The sequence below is a fragment of the Brassica oleracea genome, unplaced genomic scaffold, assembly GCF_000695525.1.
Source record: "Brassica oleracea var. oleracea cultivar TO1000 unplaced genomic scaffold, BOL UnpScaffold01180, whole genome shotgun sequence".
In the NCBI taxonomy this organism is placed as follows: Eukaryota; Viridiplantae; Streptophyta; class Magnoliopsida; order Brassicales; family Brassicaceae; genus Brassica; species Brassica oleracea.
This window is the reverse complement of record NW_013617736.1, coordinates 1-10027: the sequence shown is the minus strand read 5'-3', so window position 1 is coordinate 10027 and position 10027 is coordinate 1. Positions and strand designations below refer to the sequence as shown.

At 29.1% G+C, this 10027-nt stretch overlaps 1 pseudogene; it reads left to right on the top strand.

The window, feature by feature from the left end:
• The first annotated feature begins 7713 nt into the window (after positions 1 to 7713).
• On the top strand, positions 7714 to 9845 carry LOC106321031 (annotated as a pseudogene).
• Positions 9846 to 10027: the final 182 nt, after the last annotated feature.

Genomic DNA, 10027 nt, shown 5'->3' with positions numbered 1-10027 from the left:
TCCTCGCTATGTTACGACGAATTAGCGAGGATATATGCGTTACGACAAACGTATAACGACGAAACAGGTTTCCTCGCTAATTACTCGTAACACTGATTTTACGACGAAATCACGAGTAAAACTGCCCTCGTAAAACTTGTGTTTTCTTGTAGTGTTAATAATATAAAATTATTGGATTACTTCTTCAACATTTTTATTGTAATATTTGGCTTTAAGTTTACATATGAAAATAATTATTTAGTGTCAAATGATGATTTGTTATATGTTTTATAAATTATATCTTTGTAATCAAACTAGATCAAAACTAAAAAAATCAACACTACTGAACTGAATAAAATAAAATAAAAACTAAACCGACCAGATACACACCAAACCAAACTGACACAAATCATACTGAACACAAACCAAACCTAACTAATTTTGTTTGAGTTTGGTTAAAGTTTTCTTAGACAAAAAAAAACGAATTGCACCAAACAAAACCCAAATTTAAACTGAACTGGCCACTCATGATACAAATGATATAATTTTAATCATATTTGTTATTTATTGTTTTGTCAAGATATATATATATATATATATATATTTGATAATTCGTTTTTAATATTAATTGATAAATTAAATTTTAGTTAATACTAATTTAAATATTTTATTTTATAATCTTAATATTAATCTTAATATCTTACATGTTTGATGAAAATATGCAATCACGAAAACAACAACAGAAATCTGATCCATATATAATCATAAAATAATGTAGTTTAAAAAAATTATCTTCTCTCAAGTTAAATATATATATTAATGATCTAGTTTTGTTGTTTTCAATTTAAAAACTTTATTTGATAAACTAAATTTTAAGCATTGTAAACTAGACCAATGTGAAACAAAGTTGAATGGAGTACTATCGTGTGGTTTACACGTCCTTCGATACTCTTTTATCACTTGGTTAGCTGTCCAAAACAGGTTGACCACTGAAATAGAATGCGAGTCTGGAAATAATGCACGATTGTGAATTACGTTGTGAAAGGAAGGGGACAAAAGATCATATTTCCGTTGGTTGTCCCTATTCTTACACTATCTGAAAAGGGCTAGTTAGGAGACTGTTGGGAACGAGAGCAAACCCCGATTGGCAACTGTCATTATCGCTCATGCAACGATCGCGTCTCAGCCATTTAGACTCAGTTACATATGAAGGGAGCAATGCTCGTCCTCACCACACGAAATTGGACAACAACTGAACAACTCACTCAGATATTTGGCAAGGCATTAAGTATGCACTATGCAGGGATATTACAGATGGTTTCAACTTTAAATATATTTTTTTCAATTTTTATTTTCATAGGAAATTACCACAAATATCACATTCATAGTACCACTTTTCATGTTTACACTAATCATTTTTACACTCACTTTTAATGAATGGTAAAAGACACTTATACCCCTAGGATTAAGTAATATAGACTTAGAGTTTAGAGTTTAGAGTTGAGGGGTGGGGTAGGGTTTTTGGAACGTGAAACCTAGGATTCAAATAAATATATTAATAAATACTTAAAAAATATAAAAAAATTTTAAAATAGTTTCAAACATAATTTTCGATTTTCAAAATGAAATTTTGAAAAATTTTAAAAAATATTTATAAAAAGTTTGAATTTGAAAAAATATAATTTGAAAACATAAAAAAAATTATTTTTTATTTAGTTTTTATTTATTTAAATAATGATTTATTATATATATATATAGATAATAAGAGTATAAGAGTCTTTTGCCACTTAATGAAGAAGATATTTTTAAAAATGTCAATTTTTAGTGATGACAAAGATGAAAAGTGGTATCATGAAAATAAATTTCTCTATTTTGATTTGGCTACTTTTCTATTCTTTTAATTTCTTTGACTCATAGGTTAAACGTTTCATCTTTGCCACACATAGGGCTACAACAGAGATGGTTTCACAATATTATAAACGTTTCTAGAGATGGTTTCACAATATTATAAACGTTTCTCGTGAACAACTTATAGAGTTTGCATAGATTTTATTCTTTTGTAAATGCATGTCTTTAGAGTGATTAATAAATTTGAAATTTTAACCAAAACTATTTTTTCTTAACTAAAAATTATTAAAATATTTGATTTTTATTTGAAAATGTAAATATGTGTTGTTTATGTGCATCATTATTCCATATATTATCTAATTTAATTACAGTTATCATTTAATTTAATAATTAATTAATATAATATATAAATATGTTATTAATTTGAAATATATAGGTTTTGCTTTTATACATATTTAAAAATTAAAATTCATACTCTATAAAATAATTAGTGTATTAAGTAAATTAATTATACATATAATTTATTTTAATAATTTAATTACATTGAATATGCTTATATTTTTACTGTAATTTATAAATTTAGAATAATTCGAATATATTGTATAATAATATATAAATATTAATCTCAGATTTAATAAATTATTTAGAAAATAGATATCAATTTTATAAGGTCTTTTTATAATAAAAAGAAATATATATTTATAACTAAATTTTAAGATCGATTCAAAGCTAATATGTGTAAATTGTTTTTATGAATTAATTGATTAGAACCGATTTGACATTACTATCTTTAATGAAAATTTAAAACCCTCAAAAAAATTAATGAGAGAAATTGTATATTATACATTAAATAAAAATTAATTTCATAACATACTAGCGTTTTAATATAGGGAAATTGTCAAAAATACCATTTTCAAAATACCACTTTTCATGTTTACACTAATCATTTTTAACGAAGAGTAAAAGACATTTATAACCCTTTGATTAACTTTGACAAGAAAAACATATGGTTAACTAATCTAAACTTAAAACATCAACTTTAAACCCTAAATCATCAACTCTAAAACCTAAACCATGAAACATCAACTCTAAACCCTAAACGCCGAAACATCAACTCTAAACCCTAAACCTTAAACCTTCAAATCTAAACCCTAAAACATCAACTCTAAACCCTAAATGTAAACCCTAAACCCTAAACCCTATATATTTCTGAAATTCAAACCCTAAATCCTAAAACCCTAAACCTTCAAATCTAAACCCTAAAACATCAACTCTAAAACCTAAACGTAAACCCTAAACTCTAAAACCCAAAACCTACAAATCTAAACCCTAAAACATCAACTCTAGGGTCTTAGGGTTTAAGGTTTAGAGTTTAGAGTTTAGAGTTGAGGTTTTAGGGTTTAGAGTTGTTGTTTTAGGGTTTATGGTTAATTTTGTAGGGTTTAGAGTTTACTTTTTTGGGTTTTGGGTTTAGTGTTTAGTATTGATGGTTTAGGGTTTAGAGTTGAAGTTTAGGGTTTAGAGTTGATGCTTTAGGGTTTAGAGTTGAAGGTTTAGGGTTTAGGGTTGTTGTTTCGGGCTTTAGGGTTTAGAGTTGATGTTTCAGGGTTTAGGGTTCGTATTTCAAAATAGTATATAGGGTTAAAGATTGATGATTTAGGGTTTAGGGTTCGTATTTAAAAAAAAAAAGTTTAGGATCGATGGTTTAGGGTTTAGAGTTGAGTTTTGGGGTTTAGGGTTTGAATTTCGAAATAGTATAATTTGAAAAAAATTTAAAAAATTATTTTTTTATTTTTTTATATTTTTTATTTGTTTAAATATTTATTTATTATATATATAAAAAACAAGGGTATAAAAGTCTTTTGCCACTTAATGAAAGATATATTTTTGAAAATGTCCATTTAGTGGTGGTAAAAATGAAAAATTGTAGCATGAAAGTGGTAAACATTAAATTTCCCCTGTAATATAATAGACTACATTTTAATCTGCATTTTAAAAATGGTGATTAATTTTTGATTACTGAAAGATATTCTTCATTTATTTAATTTGTATGATGTAGGCCTGTTTTATTTTAGTGATTTAAAAAAATATATAATCCATTTTGAAACCCGTCTCACGTTGATTACTTAAAAAAAATATCCCATATTATTTGGGGAAAATAAAACATTTGAACTATAACTCGTGTTATCATTATATTGATTCTTAATCTTTAGAAAACCAAGTTTATCCATCTAAACATAAAAAAAAAATTTCATTAAACTAATCACGTAACTAATTATTATTGTACTAAGAATATTCTTCATTTTTTTCTTAAACAAAACTATGAAATTATCTTATGTGATTAAAATTTATATAACAGAAAATTATTTTGAATATGATTAAAAGATTTGATAACAATTTTTGTATCTTCTATCAGTTATGTTTAATTTTTATTATTAAAATAAATTAAATAATCATATTAATCATATAATACAAATTTTAGATTTTCAATATATATTATATTTTGAACTTTTAAAAACTACTATAAGTTAATAAAAGGGTTTTTACCATCCATCCTGCTGAGATTATCCTTTCAAGTGTCCATTTATTACATATGGAAAGAACGAAAAGAGAGAATACATACATGGCTCACTCGGCCAGTGGATCAGTTGGCCAGAATCATTGGGAAGACTATATGATAAAGGATTGTGTCTACTAGTTATTATTATGATAAACCAAAGGTTCAGGGATAATTGCAGTATTGGTTTAGTGACACGTGAGACATAATTAGGATTCAGCTATTTGTTTTGTTATTCTTTTAGCTTTGGGTTGTACATAAACATTTTTTTCCTAATGATCAATAAATTTAACATTTTATAAAAAAAATTGTTATAAAAATATAAATAATTATAAAAACATATAAATAGGAATCTTCATTTAAGACATAGTTATATCAAATATACTATACATCTATGTAAATATTATTTAAATTTAAATACATATCATATAGAAAGATAAAATTGATTGTTTAAATTTATTTACCATAAAATAATCGTGAATAAATAACAATAATTTATGGTTTTGGCACCATTTCAATCATATACGTAATAGTTATTGACTTCTCAACTATAATATATATATATATATTTATTATTTCATAATATATATAAAAATGTAAGAAAATAATAGTACATAAATATTTATATATACAATGTTCATCATGCGCAAAGCACATGTCTTAACCTAGTTTTATAATGAATGAAATAACATGTGCGTTTAATTTTTTTTTATTTGATACATGTGTTGCCTATTTAATGGAATACCTCTAAAGATACTTCAGTCCTTAAAAAATAATGTAACGGGATTCACTATGTAATTACATAATATAAATATTAACTAATTTTAATTTTTATAGGTTAATATATATATAAAATTTTATATTCTAACTTTAAAAATAACTATTATTTTATATGAAGTTATTTAATTTTTCAATTTTATGTTTTAAATAAAATAAATTGCAAATCCATGAATTGCTGTTATTTTGTGTACCATTACTTAAGTTTATTTAAATTTATAATTTAATTAATATATTAGGTTATTTATTTTTATTTTCTATTTTCTATTTTTTATTTATTTTTATAATTTAATTATGCTATGAAATGTAATTTTTTTTTAATTTTTGTTTAATATATATATATATATATATATATTAAAACCGAATTAATTTTAATTGATTGTAATACTATAATAATGAATATGAATTATTTGACTGTCAAAATTAACTAGTAATTATATTTTTTTAAACTTTGTTATTATAAAATGAAATATACACTACTATAATGAAAATATTAAGGCTGAGTATTTCGGGGGACCAATCGGGTTTTGGTTTGGATTCAGTCGGGTTTCAAGTTTATGAATTTTAACTCCATTTGGATATTATAAAAGTTTGGATTAGATTCGGCTCGGTTTTAGTCGGGTTCAGATTTGGGTTTAGTAACATCTTCAAAAACTGGTTGAACCCAATATAATTTCAGTATTCAGATCTGAATGAGGATTTTAGTTCCAAAAATTATTTTATACTTAGTTAAACCTGAAAACAAAATAAAGATCGAGTTAAACAAATACCAAAATTCAAAAATAAAAAATTTGAAATGAAGAATGTGAAATGCTCATGTCACGATTATTATTGTTTCCAGTATAAACAAGTGAAATTAGAGAGAAAAACAATAAAATTAGAGAACAAAACTTAAAGACTATGTGCAAACACATCATATATGATAAACCAGAAGTGAAAACATATCAAACCCGATAAACTCGACTATATAGAATAAGGAAGAGCACCAAATACCAAAATATATAAAAATAAGTATTTGAGTTAATCATTCATATAATAGACACTTATTTTAGGTACTCAATGACATTTTAGAGTATTTTGGGTATTTATTCATGATTAAGTTCGAGTTTTTTCTGGGGTTTTTTTCCTGGAATTTTAATTTTTTTTAGTTTTTTTCAGATATTCATTTGGGCTTGGAATCAGTTTGGATAAAATACATAACCCGAAATACCATAAAACAAGTTTCATTCAATATCTATGTCAAATTCAGTTCAGGTTCAGGTTTTCAAATTCGATATGTTTGCTCACCCGTATAAAATATATTGAAAGATAAGAGTTGATGCCATGAACATGCCTCATCCAACATCTTTTTTTGTATGTTGTTGATTAATGCCCAGAAGACCGAATCAAAGATTAGGGATTGATGTGCCATGTTCAGATCTTTTCAAAAACTAGATTTATGTAACTAGTAGCAAAGTTTCATCTGAGAGCTATTTTATTTACTAATTTGTTTTCAGTTCAATCTAAATTTCATTTAAATTTGAATTTTTAAGGATAGTTAATTTCTTGGTCAACAAAATGGAACACATTCAATTCAGCTTTAGTTTCTTTCTTTAGGACTTTGTTAATAGGCTATTGTCCCTTGATTAATCGAATTTAACTTTAATTAAAATAGGATTTAAACACTAATTTTTACCCTTTTCACACAACTTTTTTCTTCTCTTTCGCTCATCTTCTTTGCATAAACCTATGTTCTCCTTCTTTCTTCTTCAATGGTGATTCCCCTGTGTGCGCTATACTAGCTTCTTCTTTTCTGTTAGCCCAAGTTGATTGAAGTAAAATACAGTTTCGTTTGTTATTGCGCCATTTGAGCTTCTATGGAGTATTATGTTTTTCTCAGACAGATTTTTGGGGTAAACCGAGTGGAATTTGCAAATCATTTGTTCAATTCAGTTTGCTTAATGAAGATAAATTATGATGCAAGGAGAAAATATACAATGTTTGAGAGAAAGTCTTTCAAGGAGTTCATGTTCACAAATCTCTATTTTGGCTTTGGATCCGGTTATTTTGAAGAAGGCTCTTTTTCAGGAAAATGGTATGGGTCGTATAAGAGCAGGATTAACCCAGTCTCTTAGATGGGTCTTTAAGGAGAATTACAATTAAAAGAAAAAGAAAAATTGCAATTAAGACAAAGAACGTCTCCTAAATAGGAGTTAGAAGAACCGTCCCTTGTTAGACACGTGTTTTAATCTTATTGGAGAGAGAATTTCAGAAGGCAAAAAAAAACTGATCACCGAGTCGTCGTTCTTTCGGTGCTCTCTCTCTCTCCTTTTCTCCCGAAAATCGTATGCATCTAGAATCGAATCAAGCTTTTGTTCTGTGATTGTATTCAGATTTTGAGAGAAATTGTGATTGTATTCAGATTTTGAGAAGGGAAAAAAAAGAAACCGACTTTGTTTGTTTTCGTTCTCTATCTCTCTCTCTCTGTTGATTACGAAAATCGCATGTGTTGGCGAATCGTTCTACTTGATAAGCAAACAAGGAAGGAACTTATATCAGCTTTACGACTTCATATGGATAGTAATTTACAAGGTATGTAACTGCACATTAAAAAAAGAATGTGGACTTGTTTGCATTTAAGTAGTTGTTCACGCTTGTTCCATTTGAAGTAGATTGAAAAGTCTCAGACTTCCTATAGCTTCGCTCTTTGGTAAGTTCTGCCTTGTTTATCTGTTACAGATGAAAGTTCTGGTGAAGAAATAAAGGAAACTACTTCATCCACTCGCTCAGAAAGTGTGACCATCAAAAGAAAGATCAGAAGCAGGGAAGAGTAAAAAGAGTAAAATAGTCTACTCAGAAAAAATTGAATGCCAAATTTTCTTCAAAAACTAGTGAACAAAAGTCATTAGCCAAAACAGGTTTGTCATGTGTTACAGAAAAAGTAAACACTTTGTACTATATACTGGCAATCTACATAGAGTATTATGAAACACTATGTGTTGCTTTATCTTCTTAGGTAAGCAGAAGCTTCGGTTAAAAGAGGAAGAAGCGTCATTGACCGTATCTAGCAAAGTCCTCAGAACCGATTAAATCATATCATCCTCAATTCAAAGTGAACCATGGACGATACTTGCCCATAAGAAGCCTGAGGAAGACTAGAAAGCTTATAACCCAATGACAATGAGACCTCCTCCTCTCCCAGAGGGTACCAAGTCTGTAAAGATTATGACTTGGAATGTTAATGGATTGAGAGCATTGTTGAAGCTAGAGAGCTTCTCTCCTCTGCAACTTGCGCAAAGAGAAAACTTTGATGTGTTGTGCTTTCAGAAGGCAAAGATCTAGGTCATTACATAACATTAGCCTTTCTTATGTTTAAAAGGATTAAATTCTTGTGTACTAAATACATCTATTACACTAATGTTAGGTGAAGGATGTTGAGGAAGTTAAAAAAGCTCCTAGCTAGCTAGGAATGTTAAACAGGTTGATCCGTCCCGTCCCGTACCGCAGCGGGCTCGTCTTCGAGCGGGTCACGGCGGGCCAGGCCCGCGCGGGCTGCAGTCCTTAAAATGGCTGACCAAACCCGTACCGTAAAACATGTAGGCCTTTGCGGATCAGCCCGCGGGACATAGAATTACAAACGAACATATGGCTCATGAACGCTTCAAGATATGATTCAAGGCGCTTTATCAGTTTCATGACGAGTGAGTTTAGTCGATGATTGAATTGGATAAGGCAATACACTTGTTAGTTGAAGATTTTAGTTGGATCAAAACACTAGTTTATTTACTTTTGTTAGACTCCAAACATTTTAAAAATAAACAATACTTTAGTTGCTGAATCCAAATATTATAACTCATAAGTTTATAACAAATGCTTTAGTTTTCTGAATCCAAAATTATATAAAACCAACACCAAATCAAAGATGCTAATCCCAAAAATAAATAAAAAGAAAACACCAATCACACTTCTTATTCTTCATCTTTATCACCAACAAGCGACAAAAAGATAGAAATTTCTCTTCTTCACCATCAACTTCATCTTCTGCAAATAAGAATAATAGAAGTGAGTTAAAGATATATTGAAACCTAAAACTCCAAAATGTATGATAGTGTGAACAAATACATATAGGCAAAACTATGAAGAACCCATTGCGGGAACTAGATCTTCTTTTTCGGTGGAAAGTGAGTTTTCAAACATCTTATGATGACTCGAAGAAGCTCCACAAGTGCAGATCGAAGGCGCTTGGGAGACCGGAAGCATCATCAACCCTGAAACCACCATCACCGGAGCTACATAACGTCGAATCGCCTTCTCTCTCTCTCTCTCAATGTTTTAGACGAAAGCATAAATGGGGACTTAGGGTTGCGGGCCTTTAAAATTCCCCAGGTTAAGCCCATCCCGCTTTCGACCCGTCCCGTTTTCGACCCGTCCCGCTTTCGACCCATCCCGCTTTGAACCCATCCCGCGAGGCCCACAATTTTGCGGGCTTACCAAATGGAGGCCCAATCCCGTCCCGCAGCAAGCCTTTACGGGCCAGGCCCGCGGTCCAGGTCCTTGATTGCCATCCCTACTCTTAGTGATGGCTATGATCATAGTTTGTGGTCGTGTAGCGTCTCAAAACTTGGTTACTCTGGAACTGCTATTATCTCACGAGTAAGACAAGAATGTGCTTAATGGTGTTTGATACACAAATTTTTTTTCTTTTTAAGAACCCCAAAATAAGAGTTTACCATTGGAGATCCAAAATCAAGGCAGCTCTTAACTAAGATTCTTTATTAGTTTTAATTACTAAAATAATGAATAAGAGACCCAAATGGGGTTATGGGTTAATCATGCTCTAAGAGCATCATTATCCCAGTCTTTAAGGGTGTATCTTAGCTTAATTGG